General features: G+C 43.2%; 1 long non-coding RNA gene across 2 annotated transcripts in view; it reads right to left on the minus strand.

Moving 5' to 3' along the window:
* The window catches only part of LOC143988382 (uncharacterized), a 949733-nt gene that overhangs the window by 626312 nt on the left and 300401 nt on the right, over positions 1-23020 (minus strand). The window lies entirely within an intron of this gene.

Consider the following 23020-nt stretch of genomic DNA (forward strand, 5'->3'; position numbering starts at 1 on the left):
CCAGCGTTTGCAATATCTGTGGGAGTGTTGGCGGGGACTGCGACAGCCATCTGACTGGTATGGCCCGTCTTGCTGCCAGTAGAATATATCCTAAGAGTTTCTGAACATTGGCAGGCAGGTCAGGAAAGGGTAAGCCTAGCAGAAAGTGGATTGGGGTTAGAGGAAGGATGGTGTCGGACAGTTCTTGCAAATATACATGGACCGAGGACCAAAAAGGTTTAATGACCGAACATTCCCAGAAGATGTGAAAAAGAGATCCAATAGCCTTCCGACATCTCCAGCAGAGTGGGGAAGCCCGGGGATCGTATTTATGTAAGAGCTGCGGGGTCTTGTACCAAAACATCAGGATTTTATATAATGTCTCCTTCTGTTCCACACATCGGGACGATTTAGAGGCAGTCTCCCAAATTTTCAGCCACTGGGGGGTGGTAATGGTCTGGCCAAGAAGCCGAGACCACTTACGCATATAGAGGTGACCTGGGCCAGAAAGAGAGGGAGAGGCCTGTAAATATTTGTAAATCTCAGAGATGAGTCTCGTTTGGTGCGGACCTTGGGAGCAGAGAAGTTCAAAGGGGGTAGGGTTATTCAAGGTAAGGGTGGGGTTTTTGGAGCTAAAGTAATGTCTGATTTGAAGATAGGAGTAAAACAAACCTTTGGGGACTTGAAATTTACGTTGAATGTCAGCGAAGGATAGAAGCGAATGCGTAAGTGGATGTACCAGATTACGAAGTTGGAAAACGCCCGCACGTGTCCAAGGGAGCATGCGTGGGTAAGACAGGCTGTCCGGGATGTCAGGGTTGAACAGTACGTTTAATAATGGTGAGCACGGAGAGGCCAGGGAGAAACGCTGGGCACATTTCTTCCAAATAGAAAGGGTAAAGAGCATGGGGCGGAGAGAAAGGTTCCTAAGTTGATGTATGGAGGTTTCCAATTCTGCCCAAATCAGCGAGCAGGGGTGGACCGGGGTAGTAATGCCCATTTCAATGTCAGACCACACACTGGATGACATTCTATGGGACCATACTATAACCGGTTTCAAGTGCGTAGCATAATAATATTTAAGGAGGTCCGGGGCCCCCAGTCCACCCCTGGCTCTGGGAGTGAGCACTACGGAACTAGCTATCCTGTGGGCTTTATAGCGCCAGATAAAGTTAAGGAAGGACCTCTGAGTCGCTTTGAGTTGGGACATGGGAACGGGGATCGGTAGGGATTCAAATAGGTACAAAAGTCGTGGCATGATGGACATCTTCAGGACATTGATGCGACCCAAGAGAGAAATGGGATACAAGTCCCATTGTCGCAAGAGTCGGTCGATGTCCCGAAAGAGTGGTGGGAAATTAGCATGATACAGGCTAGAGTAGGAAGAGGTAAGGTTAACCCCTAGATATTTGAGGGAGGCCGTACACCAACGGTAAGCGAAGTTACGCTGCAAAGAGACAAGATCTGCGGGGGGAATAAGGATAGGTAGAGCTTCCGTGTTGTTAGTGTTGATTTTATATCCAGAGATCGAGCTAAATTGGTGCAGGAGAGCATGTAGAGAGGGAAGGGAGGTGTGGGGTCTGGTTAAAGTCAGCAGAATATCGTCAGCATATAGAGACAATTTATACTCAGTTTGGCGTAGTTGTACCCCTCGAATATCAGGGTGGTTACGGATAGCCGCTGCCAGGGGTTCCAAACAGAGACTAAAGAGCAAGGGGGATAGTGGACAGCCTTGCCTAGTGCCATTACTGAGGGAGAAGGATGGCGATAAGTAAGAGGATAGTTGAACTTGCGAAGAGGGTCTGGAATACAGTGCCCTCAAGGCGGCGACGAAGGGACCTGCAATGCCAAAGTGAGAGAGCGTGGCAAACATAAATGGCCAGCTGAGTCTATCGAACGCTTTCTGAGCGTCAAGGCTCAGTAGAAGGGCTGGGCGGTTCGTTTTGTTTAGTAAGTCAATCAAATCTACAGTACGTCTAGTATTGTCTCCCGCATGCCTAGCCAGTACAAAACCGACTTGGTCTTTGTGGATAAGTTGCGGTAGTAAACGGGACAGCCTGTTTGCCAATATTTTGGTGAAAATTTTGTAGTCGGAATTTAGTAGCGCGATAGGCCTGTAATTGTCTGGAAGGGAGGGGTCTTTATCTGGTTTCAGGATCACAGATACGTGGGCATGGAGAAACTGGGGGTCAGGAACGGTGCCTTTCAACAAGGAAGAGAATAGGGAAAGAAGGTGCGGACTCAGCAACGGAAGGAAAGTTTTGTAGTAGGAGTAAGGTAGGCCATCAGGGCCAGGGGCTTTTTGAGTGGGAAGATTCTCTACTACCGCAGCTAATTCCTCAGGGGAGATAGGAGAGTTCAAAGACGGGAGGTGGTCAGGGGAAAGCTGGGGGAGGGGCAGTGATTCCACGAGGGAGTTAAATTTCTCCTGGGTGAAGGTGTATTGATCATCAGTGAGTAAACAGTTATACAGCTTATGGTAGAAGCTACCAAACGTTTTAGACATTGTAAGAGGGCAGTAAGTGGAGGAACCGTCGGGCTGTTTAAGGGAGTCAGGATAGGCTTGGAAAGGTCGAGGTTTAAGTTTGTTTACTAGTATCCGGTGGGGTTTGTTAGAGTACTCGTAAAACTTCTGTTTTGACCATAGGAGGGATTTGTCTATCTTCTGCATATCAAGTGATCTAAGGAGGTTGCGTAGGTAGACAACAGTCCTAAGCCCTGACACCGTGGGAGAGGAGAACAAACGGTCTTCGGCCTTGCGAAGCTTAAGAAGAGCCGAGGCTCTTTGGTGTGTGGCATCCTTTTTAAGTCGGGAGCTTATTGCAATACAATGCCCCCTGAATACAGGTTTATGCGCCTCCCATAGTGTCGAGGGCAAAGAGACGGAGCCAACGTTAAGCTCAAAATACTCAGTAAGGCATGTGGTCAGTTGAGCTTTAGTCTCAGGGTTACGTAGAAGAGTCTCATTGAGCCGCCAGTGACAGGAGCGGGGGAAGGCCGAGGAAAGGGAGAGTTCTAAATGGACAGAGGAATGATCTGACCATGGGACAGGATTAATTTCCGAGCATACCGCAGCCGTCAAGAGGGGTGTGGAGATGAAAAAATGGTCTAATCTAGAGAAGAGTTTGTGAGGGTGGGAGTAGATATAGTGTTTCTGAGTAGGATGCTTAATTCGCCATATGTCTAAGAAACGACGGGCCCTGATAAGTCTGTGGAACGATTTGGAGAGGGAGTCTACATTGGAGGGGGTCTTAGGGGGGAACAAAACATGTTTGTCTTTACCAGGGGACATGACCATATTAAAATCTCCACCAATCACTGTGAAAGGGTGTGCATATTTATCTAACATGTCAAAAACAGCACAGAGGAAGCGAACTTGACCAGAATTAGGAGCATATACATTTAGGATCGTGACAGGTTGAGACTGAAACATGTAATCCAGAATAATAAATCTGCCCTGGGGGTCCAGGTAAGTAGATTGGATTCGGAGCGGGCAGGAGCGGCCAATCAGAATTGCCACGCCGCCTTGCCAGACGGATCCGAAGCCAGAAAGGAGGTCGGAAATGATTTGCTGGCAAATTTGAGGGAACCTCCAGGACGGAAGTGAGTCTCCTGGATCAGTATCACGTCCGCCTTAGAAGCTTTAAACTCTTTCAGAGCCAACCACCTCTTCCGAACAGAGTTTAAACCTTTCACATTACAGGTAAAAAACTTCAACGACATATCAAAGGATATTGGTGAAAGAGCATAGAAAGAAGCATAAAACAGTCAGTGGAAGGTGAGTCCCAAGCGGTAGGGAGGAAGAGGCAAGAGGAGAAAAAGAAACAAGAGGAGAGAAGAAGAGAGAGCCTGACATTTTGGTAAATAGTGGTGTGACAATAATATCGACAATGACATACATCTAGAAAATTGTGGTAGTCGGTCACCAAGGAAACCAAAGGAGACCGAGGCCCGACTAAAAAGAACTTCCCAAAAGAAACTCGTGTAAAGGTGAGTGGTGTCACAAGAATATGTGAATCACCGGAAAAAGGCCGTAGACAAAAACCAAAAATGTTAAGAAAAAAAACATTGAGAAAAAAAACAAAAAGAAGCAGCCTATGGGAAGACTGCATGGGCAGCAGCCACGAAAAAGAACTACAAAAAAAAAGAAAAAACAAAAATAAAAATGACATCCGAAGAGAAACCCGGAGGAAAACAACCTCCAGGAAGCCCAGGTCCGAGCCCGGGACCAAAATAGGGGTCGCGAGGACCACCTAGTGTGGGGGGGGAGGAGCCCGTAGGCCACCCCTCGCCTTCCATAGCTGGAAAAACGAACTCAGTCAACTTTCAAAAAGCAAACGTAGTAACAGGATGAGTAATAATATAACAGGCAAAAGGCAATATACTGAAGTTGCAAACAGTGGAAAAAAGAGCATTAAACAACAAACAGTGCACCCCATGGGCGTCGGGGAATAAGTGTGGGGGATCTGCCATGGCATAATAACATAAAACTGCACCATGGAAAATCCAACAAGGCCCCATCTAGGGGGGTAGATAAGCCCAGTCGTGTTCCGATGCAGTGTCCCTCAGGTCGGGGGTCTAAAGGAAGGTCTCCGTTGAGGGGTGAGATTGGATCTAGAAGGCTTCGGTCGAACTGGGGTCCATATCCGGGCAGGAAGTGCGGACGGCCGAGGTGTAGAGGGAAGCGGAGTAGGTTCTTCGTCAGGAAGAGGGGGGAGCCCAAGACCACGTAGGAAGGCATCGCTTTCATGTAGATCACGAAGAGAGAACTGAGTGCCTTCTCGGGTCACCGAGAGGCGGAAGGGAAAACCCCATCTGTATGGAACCTTGTGGGTTTGGAGATGAAGCGTCAAGGGACGCAGGTTTCTTCGCCTTGCCAAGGTGATGGGCGAAAGATCATTAAAGATTTAAATTTTTGCACCTTTAAAGTCCAGCTTGGATTGGTTATGAGTGGCGAGTGTAAGTGCTTCCTTACTGTCAAAGTAGTGGAAACGAACCACCACGTCCCTCTGGTTTGCACCTGCAGGGGGCTTAGGCGCCAGTGATCTATGGGCCCTGTCTAATCGCCAATCAATATCTGGAACTTGGGGGGCCACCACGTTAAACAGGCTGAGAAGGTAGGAGCGGAGATCCCTGTCTTCCACCGCTTCAGGAATGCCTCTAATCCGCAGGTTCTGCCGGCGTTCACGATTCTCGAGGTCTTCTTGCTGCGTTTGGAGTTGAGAAACAGAGTGTTTAACAGCGGCGTTATCTTCCTCTAACACTTGAACATATTGGACCAGTTCATCAAACTTAGTCTCTAGGGTGTCTGTGCGGCCACCCAATTGGTCAATCTCACCCCTCAGCTCCTTGGCCAGCTTCCCAATTTCCTGAGTTATGGAGTGAGTGATGGCTTTGAGCAGGGATTGGAGCTCTTCATTGGTGGATGAAGTGTGGGGGAGAAGCACAGAAGCGTAGGACTTTCTTTGGTCTCCTATCTTCCCCATGGGGTGCATGGCCGGGCTGAGTGGGTGAGGATGCGACTCCCGGAGGTAGTAAAGCTGAAAATTGCTGAGAAGGAGCCTCAGGAAGGCGGGGGTGGGGGCATGGCCCCAGAATCACATGGTTGCCATAGTAAAGGGGTGCTCACATGTTCTGGCAGTCAATAGGCTTGGGCAGGAGTGGAGGGGGGGGCAGGGGAAATGCAGGGAGATTCGGGGGGGTGGGGGCAAAACAGTCAGCCCAGGTGGACGTGGGGGGGGGAGCAGGGGCACGGGGGGGGATGATGAGGGGGGGTGGTAGCAGAAAAGTACCTGATGGGATGGCAGAGCACTGCTTTGTAGATCGTGGAGTCCAGGTGGAGGCAGTCACCGTGGGGGAGAGCAGCTCGGATTCCTCCAGGGCCCTCAGCAGGTTGCACCACAGATGGGGGGCGAGGGTAAATGCAGCCCCCTTCCACAGCAGTCACCAGCACCTCCGCTGGGCTAGTGAGTCGAGTAGGCCCGAGGCCTAAAGATGGCGGCCGGCCTCGCGCGGAAGAGGCGCCGCCGTAGGCCTCAGCGCGGCCGGGGCTTTCGGAAACGGTCCAGGTCACCCCCGCTGGTCGTCGCTATCACCGATGGCCGCAGAGGGATGTCAGCCGCGTTGCAGGGCACTCGGGATGGCACGGAGGTTCGGGGATAGGGTAGGCCCCAAGATGGCGGCGGCGGTCCGGCGGGCGAAAGTAGGCCGCGAGCCTGGATGGGGCTCGATCGGCCGAGAAGAGTCACAAAAACCTCCCGGGATGGCGCGGGAGGGCTCCGGCACCTAGCAGGGGGAGTCCAAGGCTCACCCCCCGCTCGGATTGTCCTGATGGCGGCGGATGAAGCGGCGGCTGTGTCGGAGCTCTGGCACAGCACGTCCGCTCCCGTCGACTTCCGGTCACGCCCCAGGGGGTCCCATTGACTTTAATGGGGTTCATTATTGGAGTCCGAACTTTCGTGGTGTTCGGAAGTTATGGTGCAAACCGAAAAGGGGTACTTTCGGCCCATCCCTAACCAAGACATGGCCGTCCACCTAAACTGACAGGACGGTCAAGGAGAGCATTAATCAGAGAAGTAGCCAAGAGGCCCATGGTAACTCACTATGCATACTAGCTCATTATGCCTTCTTCTTGCAGGGTTTTTTTTCTTGATTTTTTTAAGAGGGTTTGCTTCCTCTTTAAAGTCCTTGTTTGGGCACTTTGTGTTATAGAGTGACAATGATCTGCTCCTTTCTACAACAATCTCCTGACTACCAAGCCCTATCACATACATTCGCAAAGGAAAAAGAAATAAGCTTATGTGCTAATGCACATTGACAGGAATATTCAACGGTTTTTACAGAAAAACACTATTATGGAATTTTTCCTGTTAAAATACACATGCAGCTAATTAGCAGTAAAGTAAATTGCAGCCAAAAAAATAAATACATGAAAGTACATGAGAAAGAAGCTGCAAGACACATATCAGAAAGCATTAAGATGTAAAGAATTTTTTACACTACCTACCCCACAATTCTCCAAGATACATTGTTCATGAAATTTGAGCTGGGCACATATATCGGCAGTGTTTTCTTGTGTCCCGTAGCTTTGTTATCAGCCTGATAACTTCTGACAAGTTCTCTGAGACGGAAGATAAAAGCAGCCTGATGTTTGTGTCGTGGGAGGTTGCTATAAACAGACAGCTTGCCGTCTCACATCAGAGCTCTGCACATTCTTTCCTTTGCCTATGTGGAGGGGGGGGGGGGGTTGTGTGCCTTTTCTCCAATCAGCTGTCTTGGCTCTATGGCAATAATCCACTCCCAGTGGTGGAACAGGAAGAGAAAATCTGTAGCACGATGTGCACTTTCTAAATCTATATAAAGCTGAGGACAGCTGATATACATGTAAAAACATATCTAGGGAGATTCTCTGTGTATCATCTGAGGTTGTTCACTTCACTGTAGCTGTACATTGGTCCCTTTAACGGCTACCCCGACGCTTTGCTGGAACTGATGCATGTGGCCAGCGGCCGCGATGTCCGCCAGTGACCCACGATCACTCCTCAGAGCCAGAACGAGGATCTGCCAATGTAAACAAACAGATCCCCATTCTGACAGGGTAGTAGAGTGAGAGATTCTCTGTTCCTAGTGATCAGGAACAGCAATCTCTCTGTACTCCGAGTCAGTACACTCCCCCCACAGTTGGGAACACTTAACCCTTTGATCGCTCCCTAGTGTTAACCCCTTCCCTGCCAGTGCCATTTATACAGTGATCAGTGGATTTTTTTAGCGCTGATCACTGTACTAATGTCGAAGTGTCAAACGTTTCTGATCTGTCCGCCACAATGACGCAGGATCAGTAATTTTAACCTCTTGCCGACCAACCACTACAGTTATGTGGCAGGTTGGCTCAGCTGCTATGTTGGTTCGTGCATGAGGTTCAGCGGCGCAGGGGAGCCAATCAGCGGGTCCGGCAGAAATCGAGTGCCCGGTGATCATTCCCCACAGAGAAATCTCTGTTCTGACCGGGGTTTACACAGGATCTGGTCTACCTACTATGCAGGAAGATGGATCTGTGTGTTGTCCCAGGCAGCCCATCCCCCCACACAATTAGAAACACACTGAGGGAACACATTCAACCCTTTGATTGCTACTGATGTTAACCCCTTCCCTGCCAGTGTCATTAGTACAATGTCACTGCATATTTTTAGCACTGATCACTATAATAATGTCAGTGGTTCCCAAAAAAGTGTCAAGAATGTGAGTTAGTTGTCTGATCTGTCCCCTGCGATGTTGCAGTCCCATTAAAAATCACTGATCACTGCCACTGATCACCGCCATTACTAGTAAAAAAGGTAAATTTAAAAAATTTGATAAATCTTTCCCCTATTTTGTAGACGCTATAACTTTTGCGCAAACCAAGCTAAGCAGGGCACTAACTTCTCCACAGGATGTGGAAACCTTGCAAAAAGATCTGTAAAAATGAATGGGGTGGGCAACTACATGGCCAATGAGATTCAATGTAGAAAAATGTAAAATATTGCATTTGGGTGGAAAAAATATGAATGCTACTTATATACTGGGGGAGAACCTCTGGGGGAATCTAGGATGGAAAAGGGCCTGGGGATCCTAGTGGATGGTAGGCTCAGCAATGGCATGTAATGCCAATCTGCTTCTAACAAAGCAAACAGAATATTGGCATGCATTAAAAGGGGGATTAATTCCAGAAATAAAACAATAATTCTCCTGCTGTACAAGACTCTGATCCGGCTGCACCTAGAGTATGTTGTCCAGGTCTGGGCACTAGACCTCAGGAAGGATGTACTGGAAATGGAACGAGTACAAAAAAGGGTAACAAAGCTAATAAAGGGCCTGGAGGATATTAGTTATGAGGAAAGGTTGCAAGCTCTGGAGAAGAGACGCTTGAGAGGGGATATGATTTCAATATACAAATACCATACTAGTGACCCCACAATAGGGATAGAACTTTTTTGCGGAAGGGAGTTTAAAGTGGAAGTAAACTCCCCTATCATTTTCAGCCAAGGAAGCTACCATCTTTGCCTCTGTTTAATCTTCAACTGCTATGGTGCTGCACATGTGATTCGTTATGACACCAGCCATTGGATGGTTTGATAATTTTGCCAATGTACAGTTAGCATTCCCGGAATGCCTTTTTTTTAACTGTTTAAATCGATGGGTTTACTTCCACTTTAACAAGACTTGTGACCACTCATTAAAATTAGAAGAAAAGAGGTTTAACCTTAAACTACATAGAGGGTTACTGTAAGAGTGGCAATTATGTGGAATTCCCTAAAAAAATTATGAAATTATATTTAAATTGGCGACAATACAATACCATTGCACCCAATAGAAAAATGATTAAAAAACATGTCTGGAAAAAGCGTGGTTCCCCCCCCCCCTATGATCCATACCAGACCCTTATCCGAGCATGCAGCCCAGCAGGTCAGGAAACCTGAGCCATACCAGGCCACGTGCCCTCAATATGAGGGACCACAACCTTAGCCGAGGTTGTGGGGGTCTGCGGCCAGGGGGCTTATCGGAATATGGAATTCCCCTTTAACAATTCCGGCCCCCCCTATGTAAATGAGTATGGGATACATAGTACCCCTACCCATTGACTAAAAAAGTGTGAAAATAAATAAAAACAGAAGGCAGTTTTTGACAATTCCTTTACTAAAGATAAAAAACCGTGTCCCCGGATGTAAATCCATCGTCAGTCACAATCATGTACCGATTGGTGATGTCACAAGGGGGTGGTGCCACCAGGTGACATCGCCAGTTGGCTCTTCCCCTTACCTATATAAGAACTGTTAAATGGCAAGCCAGGCATTCTGCAGTTTGTTTTAGTTGATGGCGGTGCGTTTTTTTTTTCCGGGGGTCATGGTGTCCTGATTGATGATGGATTTACATCGGGGAGGATGAATGGGGTACTGCATGTACCTCATGCTTATTCACATAGGGAAGGGGAGGGGATCTAGGGGCCCCTGCACACAGACCCTCACAACCGGGGTTGTGGGGATGAGGCTCTTGTCCCCATCAACATGCTGAGGGCATGTGGCCCCGATATGGTTCAGGAGGGGGGCAGCTCACTCGTCTCCTGCCCCTTTGCTGGTCTGCCAGGCTGCATGCTCGGATAAGGATCTGGTATGGATTTTGGAGGGGGCCAAGCTGTTTTTTTTTTTTATTTTGGTGTAAGGGTTCCCTTTTAATTCCATACCAGACCCGGGGGACCCCCACTCCATTTATTCTTTTCACTTTTTTTATTGCCGAAAATGTTTTTTTTTTATCCAGCTGTCAGTGGTGAAATCCACTGACAGCTGGATATTCTGTTTCAATTGACAGTTTATGAATTGACATACCAGATTAGACCCAATTTGTCCAGACAGTATAGTCGTCTGCTGACTTGGCACCATCCACAGAAATGTTATCTCTAATAAGACACAGAAGTTGAATCCAATGCAACTTTACTTTAGCTAATTGCAGTACAGAGGATGTATTTTCAGTCTTCTGAGGTGTAAGAAGACAAAGACTTTTCCTAAGCCCTGTCTCGGTGAAGTACCAACAACGACAGAGGGAACATAGAAAAACCTAGGGGCGTGGCCTGGACGCGGCTGAAGATGGCAGCTTAATCCTTCTACTCCACTACTCCTCGGTCATCTTTCCTACAAAGAAGGAGACTCTCCCAAGCAAACAAGGGCAAAACTGACAGGGATCCATTGGCCACCCACTCTCAGTCACCGCGGGATCCCGACACACAACTCACTGGCAATATACCGAATATTTTCAGGTCTCAAACGCCTGAGCCAGCCTCAGCATCACAGTCCTCCAGGGAGGCGAGTCGCAGCCCCACGAGATGGTCGGGAGCACATGTTAGCGAGCCACAGCCTCCAGCCATTAGCAGCCTCAGCCTAGAGAACCTCAGAGCAGTAGCTGCAGACATTAAAAACACTCTGTCTGCAGCAATATCAGAACTCAGACTGGATATGCAGGCTGTAGCAGGTCGCCTAGAGGAAGTGGAAGAAATCACTGATCACCATGAGACCACCATAAACACAGCAAAGCGCTCTCTGAGCACACACTCCATGCAGGTCCAGGATCAACAGAGGCACGTAGAAGATTTAGACAAGGGGGCCACCGTTTCCTGAATCGATCGACTCAGACCACCTCCTTCAAGCTGCAACATTTTTATTGATCTTTTAGGTCGCCCACATGACACACCAGTAGATATGGAACATTTACATTGAGCACTTCGTCCCAGGGGCAGGGACACAGACCCCCCCAAGAGACGTTGTAGGCTGTCTCACCAACTTCAGAATCAAAGAAGAAATCATGAGACAAGCAAGACTATTTCGAGGTATAGAAATTAAACTTTACCATGACTTGTCTCAAATCACTTTGCATAAACGCAGAGCTCTGCGCCTGCTTCTAGACACCCTGAGAGACAGGAATATTCTGTACAAGTGGAAATTCCCCTTTTGCCTACAAGCTGGCTCTGGCGGAAGGATCTCTCTCCTACGAAACCCAGAGGAAGCAGTTCCATTCTGTGAAAACCTTGGGATTCCACCAATTGCAATCCCGGATTAGCACCAAGACCCATGCATTGCTACCCCACAACACGAGTAACCGCTGCAGGTCCACCAACGGGAAAACTCATCCACGACAAGACGACGTTGACTCTCTCCCCGTGTCTCGCCTCCACCAGCCAATCGCCGCTTTGCAAAAGGAGGAAGTGTTCGAGCTTCACCGGCTCATAGAAAGGCAGGAAAAGACTAAACATGACAACCTGACCCACCGACTTTTCTACCCCACAGAATTGTACAAGCATGAAGTCAACTTTTCTAGGCTTAATACCCACCTATTGTTAAAATGATTCATGTCATTCGAGTCATCCTTTGGGACTGTGACATCATAAGGGGTGGGGACATCACCAGGTGACCCCGCCCATTGTCCCTATATAAGTCGCCGCACAAAGCGTCCCTGTCATTGCGGCCAGAGAGAGCGTCGAGTCAACATCTCAAGGAAGAAGAAGAGAAGAAGAGAAGGTGGCGACAGAAGACCGGGCCACCGCTAGTAAAAGAGCTGGGAGAAGAAAGTGGAGGCCCGGCAAGAAGAACCGAAGAGGGGGACAAGACCCCCTTCCATTCAAAGCTCTTAAACAAATTAAAGCTCAATTACAGGACTTACTCCTACACGATTCCTGGCGCATCCTACATCCTAGTGACAGAGTCTTTATCTACTACTCCACATCTCATGACCGTCACTCTAGTATAGAGTACCTTTTTATCACACAAAGAGACCTACCACTCTTGTCGGAAGCAACCATCGAACCTATGTTTCTATCCGACCACAATCTCATCACAGCCACTTTAACATTCCCAGAACACATACAACACACCAAAATGTGAAGACTAGATGCATAACTACTCACAAACCCTTCACACGTGGCCAAAATTACGGAAAACATTAAGGACTTATTTGAAACAAACAACACGTCCCACATGACCCAGTGGGAAGCCCACAAATGCGTGGTTAGGGGAGCACTTATTAAACTCACATCAGCTCGTAAACATTCCCAACAAGAAGCTATTAACGCCGCACTAAACCAAATACAGAAATTGGAACAGGCTCATAAACTCACTAAGGCTCGTTCCACCCTACAGGAACTGGAACAAGCTCGAAACCACCTTAGAGAAGAACTAGGGAAAAAAACAGGAAACACTTTATTATTTCCCAAAAGCTCTTCTATCAAGCCAAAAAAGCAAACATCACAATATGCAAAATTAGATTGTCCCCCACAACAACATTATCCAAAGTGAGTAAATTGCAAACCACTTTGCCCAGTACTGTACAGATCTATGCAACCTCCCTCCTGAACAAAAATTGCATATGGATAAGAGATCACGCGAAGATATCATCACAGAATTCCTCACACAAAACAGCCCCAGACCTATATCCCCGGAGCAAGCGAAAATAGTAGATGGTCCAATAACAGGAGAAGAATTCCTCTCAGCCATCAAACAAATTAAACCAGGAAAAAGCCCTGGCCCAGACGGATTCTGTATGACTTACTATAAAACTTTATCAAATTTATTAATGGCCCCCTTCTTAAGAGCTTTTAACGTACTATCCCAGCCCAGCACAACATCCTACTCGAAGCACATATATGTGCAATCCCCAAACCTAGCAAAGACAGTGAAGTAGCCTTAAACTACCATCCTATCTCGCTACTAAAACACTGATCTAAAAATCTTAGGTAGGGTTTATCCCAGGAAGAGAAGCCAGGGACAATACCCTTAAAGCTATCAACAGCCACCACTGGCTCTCCACATCTAAAGTCTCTGGCTTCTTCCTATCATTAGACGCTGAGAAGGCCTTTGACAAGCAATCCTGGGACTACCTCGTAGTGGTATTACAGAATCTCGGCTTTGGCGAACGCCTGATAAGCTTTATAATGTCCATCTACACCAATCCCAGAGCAAAAGTCTGAGTAAATGGACTCCTGTCAAACGCCTTCCAAATTAAAAATGGCACATGTCAGGGCTGCCTTCTCTCCCCATGCTGTTTGTTCTTACACTCGAACCCTTCCTACATAAACTGTGTGATAACTCAGACATCCACGGAACTACCATAGTGGAGAAAAAATACAAGTTAGCTGCGTTTGCGGATGACATTCTCCTATTCCTATCCAATCCCCTCGTGACTATCCTGAAAGACTTCAAACTACATAGCCCACTTCAAAATACATTTTACAAAATCATACGCTCTCAACATAACCTTAACAGAACAACAGGTTTCACATTGCAAGCAAGCTTCCCATTCATCTGGAAAGAGGACGCACTGGCATACCTGGGGATTCAACTGCCTGCAAATTTACCAGATCTATTCATTAAAAATTACCTCCCACTTCTTAAAACTATCACAGAAGATCAAATATTGAATGAATATTCTACCACGCATACTTTACCTTCTCCAAATGATCCCTATTAAACTATCCAATACGTTCCTATGATCCATCTCCAAAATTAGTAGAAATTTTATTTGGAACAAAAAACACCTCAGAATTAGGTACAGCCAGCTAATAAAACCCAAAGCCAAAGGGGGAATAGGCCTGCCTGACATACAGCACTACTACTGGTCCTGTCACCTACAACGTATTGTAGACTGGCACACACATCAGCAAACAAAGGACTGGGTAGCCTTAGAAAAATCATTCTCTCTACATCCCATCACCGGGACCCCCTGGATCAAGTGCAACCCCCTACCAGAAACTATTACAAAAAACTCAATGATAGGCCCCACATTGGAATGCTTTACGCAGTCCAATCGTAAATTAAAACTTTCCAAATTTCCAGGCCCCCTTTCGCCAGTCTTGTTCAACCCACAATTTCCACCAGGGATGGAACGCCATCCACTATCCAATACGCAACCTGAAATATTTCTACGCATACATCACATGTTATAAGAAGGCAAATTGCTAACCCGAGAACAAAGGGACACGATCTGGGACACGCCTAACCTAAGCCTACTAGAATACTACTAGAATACTAGAATACTGGTACCTGCATTATGTAGACAATATAAAAAGCAAGACGGACCTATCTGAAGCTTTAACTGAATTTGAAAACCTATGTCTAAGTTGCATACCACAACGTCATGTCATCTCCAAGATACATAATATGTTCTGGAATAACATCCAGACTGACGAGGGAACAGCCTGCAAAGCCTGGGACAAGAACCTAAACATAGAAATGACAATTAGCTCCTCGGACACAATATACCAAAACGCCCACAAAGGCTCTATAAATATCTCTACCCAAGAGGCAAATTATAAAGTGATTTCACGTTGATATCACACCCCTACTATCCTACACAGATTCAATACATTTCAATCAGACAAATGCTGGAGATGCCAAAACGAATCAGGCGACCTCCTACACATTTGGTGGACTTGCCCCACTTGTCCAGGTTTTCTGGAAACAAGTCCATAAATGAATCTAAAAAATGACCACATATACGCTAGACTACTCACCCGCACAGTTCCTACTACAGAAATCAGACAATACACCATACTTCAGATCACTAGCCACGATGCTGGTCAACGCAGCCAAAAGGTGCGTACCCCCTTCATGGGGCACTCCTAGAACACCTTCCATTTCTGATTGGTTTAAAAGAATAAATAAAATCACAGAAAGAAGAAGAACTCATCGCAATATTCCGAAACTCACCACACAAATTCTCTACTCTTTGGGCTTGTTGGACCTACTTTAAATCAACTGAAGAATACCTTCAAAGGATGCACACTTAAACACCTGACCCTTTACACATGAGAGACATTAAGTTGTGCATTCATACCCAAACAACCAGCTACTTTTAAACTGGACAAGAAACCGAGGACGTTTTGAAACATCTACTCCTCGCATAGAGAAACTCAATTGACTCTCCCCATACAGTCACGCACATAAAGATACTATCTAACAGTTAAAAATAACAACCACAACACACTTCTAGTGACCCTATACCCCATTACCTCCTGCCATCCTATTCCATCCCCCCTTCCCCCATCTAGCCCCCGGACCAGGCCAAATTTGTATGGTGTGCTGGACACACACATACGCATACGATCAACAACTACACGAGGGAACATGATCCCCAAAATATCCCACATCAAAACTGATAGGAAATCAACACAAATTAGATACAATAGGAAGTAATATTAATAATATAAACACTCTTCCCGCCACATGCCCGGAGCTGTAAACCACATTACCCCTCCTCCCTGCAGAAATACTAGACTAATACTTCCCATTGACATCTTAATTACATGATATCATCACCATTATTCTACTAATCTCTGACTAGAATAATATCTCGCCTTTGGTTTGTTCAATATGTCCTGGTTATATATCTCTGTAAATGTATCATTCTGACCTATCATTGATGTACCTGTATTTTTCACTTTCATTCAATAAAAGAAATCTATTAAAAAAAAAAACTATCTTTCACTATAGACAATAACTATCTAGCACTGAACAGAAAGGATGGACAGAGAGAGAAACCAAAACTACAAAGTAAACAAGTTGTAGTGCCACAAAACCTCCACTAGATGTGAGCAAGCTACTGAACAATAATAACCTCATGCAGTTCAATACAACAATGAATACATATAAGTGGGACAGAACGGAAGAAAATGCCTGGAATCATGCAAAGTGGTACCAATGAGAGGAAGTCAGAGTAGCATTTTAGTTCTGTCTTCCAACAAAGTGAAATATTCCTGGTTCCAATATAGCAATACTCAATTAACAAAGCAAAAATAGCAAATGTATAATATCTCTGATGATTCAGGAGGAATCAAAAAACACTAACAGAAAATGATTATTTCTTTGCTATACTGTACAATCTCTTAATATGTAAACCATAGCGTAGTTTAAGGACATGTTTGAAGTCTAGCCTGGATGACAAACATATCTTCCTCTACAGTGGAAGAGTGTGTGTAGCCATCAATGGGATATTTTATGATTGACAGGATTACAAGGTGAAATTTAGGAGAAAAAATAATGCAGCCATCACATTTAAAAACTGGTAAACTGCAATGCAATCAATTTGTGTTTTTTTTAGTAAAGATACGGTTCATATTTTTTTCAAATCATCTACAATAAAAACGAAAAAGCAAAAGCAGGTAATAATTTGATACAATCTATGATAGCCATAGGCATGCACATTAATCTGAAATCAAAATGTAAATATCACTTACAATGATTCCAGGCACAAAGATAACACTTTTTTAGTGACAAAACACACAACATGCTCAAAATGTTTTTCTAGCATGGCATACAGGAAACTGTCTATATTTCAAAATGCCAGAATTCAGTCAAAGCATTCATTGAGGGTCAATAAAACAATGGGGGTTATTTACGAAAAGCAACTCCACTTTGCACTGCAAGTGCACTTGGAAGTGCAGTCGCTCTAAATCTAAGGGGTAGATCTGAAATGAGTGGAAGTTCTGCTTATTTTAATATCCAATCATGTGCAAGCTAAAATGCTGTTTTTATTTTTCTTGCATCTACAGCAACTTTACTTCCAAGTGCACTTTCAGTGCAAAGTGGATTTTCCTTTAGTAAATAACTCCCAATGCATCTGTTCGGGCATTTAATGGTTTAGAAAAAAAGGTGGTTTGTACTGGAACAAATACAGTACATTTCTATTGATAAATCCTTATTACTGATTATTCTGCATTTTGGACAAGTATCCAAAATTTGGTATCAGACATTCAATTGAACACAAACTTAAATTTTTTAAGAAATTTCCTTTTTGTAGTTTCACAAGTATGAAGTCAACATCTATGCAAGCATACAAACATTGAAGGTGTGTATACAGAAAACTGCATGCAAGCTCTTCCCGGGGAGACACAATACAATATTAAATGGGTGAAGACCTAGAATCTTGATAAAATTCTACTTTTCCTTTTTCCCTTTTTTTTTTTTTTTTTTTTAGATAGAGAAATAGAACAAAAACAAACACTCTGAAAGCTCCCTCCCTATGAATTTCTAGATTTAATTTTTTTGCAGCAATCTTTTAGGGACAAAACAGCAATTCTTTTTTTTTCTCTTCCTTGAACATGTATTTGAGAGCAGTGAGAAGATCAGATAAAGGGACCAAGACAGTATTCAACTTCAACCTTGAGTTTCACTCTGTCTCTTTAAGAAAGGGTAGCAAAATCAATACAGACCAATAATAACTTCACATTTGTGAAAGCAACATGAATGGGTTCTCCAAAATATTGAGACACATCCAAGTACATTTCAGCAGAGCTGATATTTATCAGGAGTCATTTGCCCTCAAGCAGATGCTTTCTTTCATTGTACTCCTGTCACAAATGACTAAGATTTATGACAGACAATTACAGCATCTGCAGTTAGCAGCCTTATAATCAGCACCATTATTTAACGATTGGTGCAATAAACTGACTCCTGTTACTGTTTATCAGATATCAGTCAGTTCTGGCTATTTTCTACAGCTCCCAAATCACAGTATGTTGCAGCCACTGGCTTTTAATGGCCACTAAGGAACACAATTTTTTTTTTTTTTACAGACTGCCAGGGAGAGGGAAAAAAAAAGAGCAACCAATTACATATAACCATGGGGCCCTCACATTTCAAATGTCTGTGTACATAACTATCTCTTTACAGGCTGCAGAGAAAAAAATAGCAGGCCTACTACAGCAGATAAGTGGCTTTTATTTAGACTCCCTGCATGAATTTTTCTCACCTTATTACATTTTCATCATTGTTAAGGAAATCCATGCAAACTGCATTCTTTAGGATGTGCACTGGGAAGCCGTGAATTTGTATGCACAGCCCTCCTGCTGAGCACTCAATAGTTCTACAGTTAGTCTATTAGTATAGTCATTTAGAAATAAATATGAGCTTCACAAGCAATGGTATACATCAGATTTATTTTTTGCTTTCATTTATGAAAGAAAGTGTGTTTATTGGCCTACATAGTGTTATAACGAAAAGGGTGTTTTGTCATTTTGAAGCAATTTAAGAATTAGATTTGAGAAATACATTTTATTCACATATTTTTTCCCAAAAAATATGAATTTTCAATATCATTGTATTTAGTAACAAAAAAATGGTCCTCTTCTTCAATCATAATAATAATAATAATAATAATAACAACAACAAACAACAACAACACACAAGAAATTATTCAGGAAAATATGTATTAAGCTCGTTATATATATTTTTATATATTAACAGTAAATCTCTGATTTTCTTTATTTTTTTATTAATCTTCCTTTTAAAATTAAAAACTCAAATTATTTAACAATTTTCGGAACACAAAATATTGAAGAATTGCACGTAAAATGTAAAACCATGATCTAGATTTTATAGTTATATAACTGGATACCTTTTTTTATGTTGTTGATTATGTTGTTAATGAAGATAGGAAGAAAGATAAATGTGTAAAAAAAAAAAAAAATTATATATATATATATATATATATATATATATATATATATATATATAAAACTATAAAATAATTCTTCTGAATATTCCTAAAAAGAAGTGCATATAAATGAATATAGTATTTACAAAAACATGTCAAAGAGTAATGTTTATTTGCAAAGTTAATCTTTCTTTTCATTTTTTTTTTATAATATAGTAGTGATTTCAAATTGCTAGTTCATATTCTTGGACCCTGTACATTTTTTCTGTATTTGCAAAATTTGATATTTTTGACAAAAAGAAAAAAGGAAAAAATACAGCCAAGAGGGCAGCTTTGACAACTGCACTTTGTTGACACATGACCCCCTACATGTAATAATATATATTATTATCACACTCACCTGCTATTTAACACTTTTCTCTGAGCTACAATGACAATAGGTTTCTAAGTATCCATTAGACTATAATGGAAATGGTTCAAACTCTTCATATTTATATATCTAAATCTCTTTTCCCCAGGTTTGTGTTTACAGCATTTATGTTATTTGTGTTATGTGTCTAGCTGAAAAAAAAAAAAAAAAACCATTTAATGGTAGTCACCTGTTCAGGTAAAGCTTTAATGTATTTAATGTAGTCTTGGTACTGTACATGTATTCAGTTGCCTTCTGCCAATAAATTGCACACATTTGCAACAATATCAAATCGTGTATGTAACAGTAACCAAACTTCAGACATCATTACTAGCTGAATGTGGAACATCAGAGATACCTACTAATCACTCTATAAATGCCTGATTAGTTCACAAATGACTACCATTCCTTCCTGTAATTTATACAAATTAGCTTGTATGTCACGAATGCAGAAATGAAATTCTGTTTTCAAAGCTTTAATTGAAATAATTTTTGAGTCAATCTTCAAAACGTATATACACTGCACTAGCCAAAAGGATCATGCCCTAGAATTGAAAATTCTTTCTAGAATGTTGCACAGAGTTTACCAACAGCGATTGTTTTTCTCACTATTACATTTAGCTTAACAATAAGATTACCAGAGATCTTAAGTTGTGAGAGTAGGGCAGCAAGAAAGCTGCTGCAAAGTGTGTTTTTGGCTAAACAGCTGTGAAAGAGGGGTGTATCCAATACCATAGGCATTGGGAGTTTCACAGAACTTTAGATAGGAGATCTCTTGAGCCATCTTTTAAAGGACTAGTACTGTCAATATAATGTTGTCTTATGCCGCGTACACACAACCGGACTTTGACGGACTAGGTCTGACTGAATAAATCCATCTGACAATTCGATCTTGTGTGGGCTCCATCAGACCTTTGCTGTCCAAAAATCTGATGGACTTTAGAAATATAACATGTTTCAAATCTTTCCGATGGACTCGAGTCCAGTCGAAAAATCAGTTTGTGTGTATGCTAGTCCAATTGGCTACTGGCTATGATCTTCCTTATTCTAGTCTGGTGGTACGTCATCACGTTAGAATCCGTCGGACTTTGGTGTGATTGTGTGTGGCCAAGTCCGTTCATTCGGAAAGTCCGCCGGAACTCCGCTGAAAGTCCGTCAGGAAGACCATCGGACCTAGTCCGTCAAAAAGTCTGCCGAAAAGTCTGCACGTGTGTACGTGGCATTAGTTGAACTCAGTTGCAAATACAGCTTAATTAGGCTAAGCCCAAATTAAAGTATATGTATTGTCAAAATGACTCTTTTATATTATAGAGAATGGTTAATACCCTATAGGCACTGCTTTTACATTCAGTCCTGCAAAGGTTAATTAAAAATGGAATAGTAGTTTGCATGAACAGTACTCCGCTTAATAAATAAAATAATGTGTGGCATTTCAGTTACCCTCCACTATTTTCCCACAACTACTTCTACACCCAGTGGCATTAGCAGTGTAAAGCAACCTAATGCTTGTTAACACTAAACTGCTTACAGGTAATTACTTTGCAGAATGAGTGACTGAAATAAATACATAGGGTTGTTTAAAGGCACAGCATTAGACAAGTTGAGCATTAGACTGTTCGAGCTGTATCTTCAAACTGAATTACTTTTCAACAACTGTTACTATACTTTTAAAATCTGATTTATTGGGGACACAGAATATATTTCACATGAGTCAAGCTGACCCATGTGGAAAGCGGTCCTACTTCCTGAATGTCTGAACACTTGCTAGGAATATAAAAAAATATGATTATATTCTATCAACTTTAAATAGGCTAATTTGACAACACTTTCCTTCTGAAGCAATATGCTTAGGGAAAAGCATGCCAGATTTGATTTCAAATAGTTCTGCAATCGCTTTCGTAAGCGTTCTTCACTGACGGGAAAGTGATCCAATGGTCATACACAATGTGTCTGCATGCAGTGACTAGCACATGAAGGAGATTGCATCTTATATACATGTATTTGCAACAAATGGATACTTGTCTTCCTATTTGCTTTCATTTCCTGTTTTCCTATTTTGATTTGCAATGCTTTCAGTATAATACATCTCAAAGCGCAATAGGCATCTGCTACTAAAATGGTTTGAAAACCATCTAGATTGCTGAAGTGTTTCTAAAACATGTTTCAAATAGCTGTAATCCATATAGGCCCAGTGCTATCACAGAATATTGTTTTTGTCACCTAAAAAAATGAAAAATGAATCATTAAGATGAACATATATTCTGATGCAACTGTTAAATGTAAAACATGTACGTTTAGATAAGTAATACATTTCTCCCTGATTTACTTTTACTAAAACCTGCCAGAGGTTCTAAAAACAAAAACAAAAAAAACACATTTGGCTGGTTTGGGGACATTAGGTAAAAGTAAGAGTAACATAACCAGTTATAAATAGGGCATACAAGCCTTATGAGACTATATTCCAAATACAGTGTGTAGCAGGTAAACTTAAAAACCAGAATAATTGTGACCTTATGACTGCAACGGGAATAGAAGAAGCAACATTTACATAGTTATGTAAGTTGAAAAATAGGATTTAGACTTACCTGTAAACTCCTTTTCTTGGAGTACAGTGCAGGACACAGGACTTTTAGTCATATCTATGGGTTATAGGCAAAGTAGCTAACTTTAGGTGATTGGACACTGGTAAAAAAAAAAAAAAAAACCTGTAGGGACATCTGCTCTATGGCCCCTCTTGCACTCAGCTAGCCTCAATTCTGTAGGAAGCAACAGGAAGCCCACAACGAACAGAGGGGATAGACCTGTGTCCCATACTACATGTACTATACTCAAAGAAAAGGGTCTTCCAGTTAAGCAAAAAATCATATTTTCCTAATTATACAGTAAAAGGACTTAGAACCTCTAGTTATAACCATGGGACATCTCAAAGCTGAAGGACAGGCAAAACAGGAAAGATGCTAACAGGCCTGTTAAACAATGGGGTAAGGAAAGATTTGCCAGAGGTCAGAGAGAAGCTTAAAGTCGAACTTCAGTCATTTTTTTTTGACTTTGCATCTATTAAACTATTAAACCCTCTGCCCTTGTTGTTTTAACTTTGGATAGTAAAACTTTTTTTTTCTGCCAGCAAATACCTTATACAGCCCACTTCCTGTTTCTGTGTAAATCCAGGAACTGAACAGGCAGCAGCTTCAGCTGCCCACAGTTAAAATGGTTGCAGCCAGAATGGCAAAGATGTTTTTATTACAAATTATGTGAGCAGACTGCAGTTCCTCTTTAACCGCCTCATGCCCGCTGGCCGTCAAATGAAGGCTAGGCGGCGTGGCTCTCATTCTAGGAGGCTGTCATATGATGTCTACCCAGAACAGCCGCTCTTGCATGCCTGTGGGGATGCACATAGCGGCGATCAGTGGTGCGGTGTGTCAATCTTGGTAAAGAGCCTCTGGATGCAGCTCTTTACCACGTGATCAGCCGTGTCCAATCACGGCTGATCATGATGTAAACAGGAAGAGCCATCTGGCAGACACGAGTAGAGGAGAGATGATTGGCTGCTCTCCTGACAGGGGGGTCTGTGCTGATTGTTTATCAGCGCAGCCCCCCTCATATGCCCACCCAGGACCACCAGGATACCGCCAGGACCACCAGGGATTGGCACCACCCTGGACCACCAGGTATGCCACCCTAGAC

Source organism: Lithobates pipiens, unplaced genomic scaffold, assembly GCF_037356315.1.
Source record: "Lithobates pipiens isolate NorthernLeopardFrog02 unplaced genomic scaffold, aLitPip1_a1.2 Scaffold_18, whole genome shotgun sequence".
NCBI lineage: Eukaryota > Metazoa > Chordata > Amphibia > Anura > Ranidae > Lithobates > Lithobates pipiens.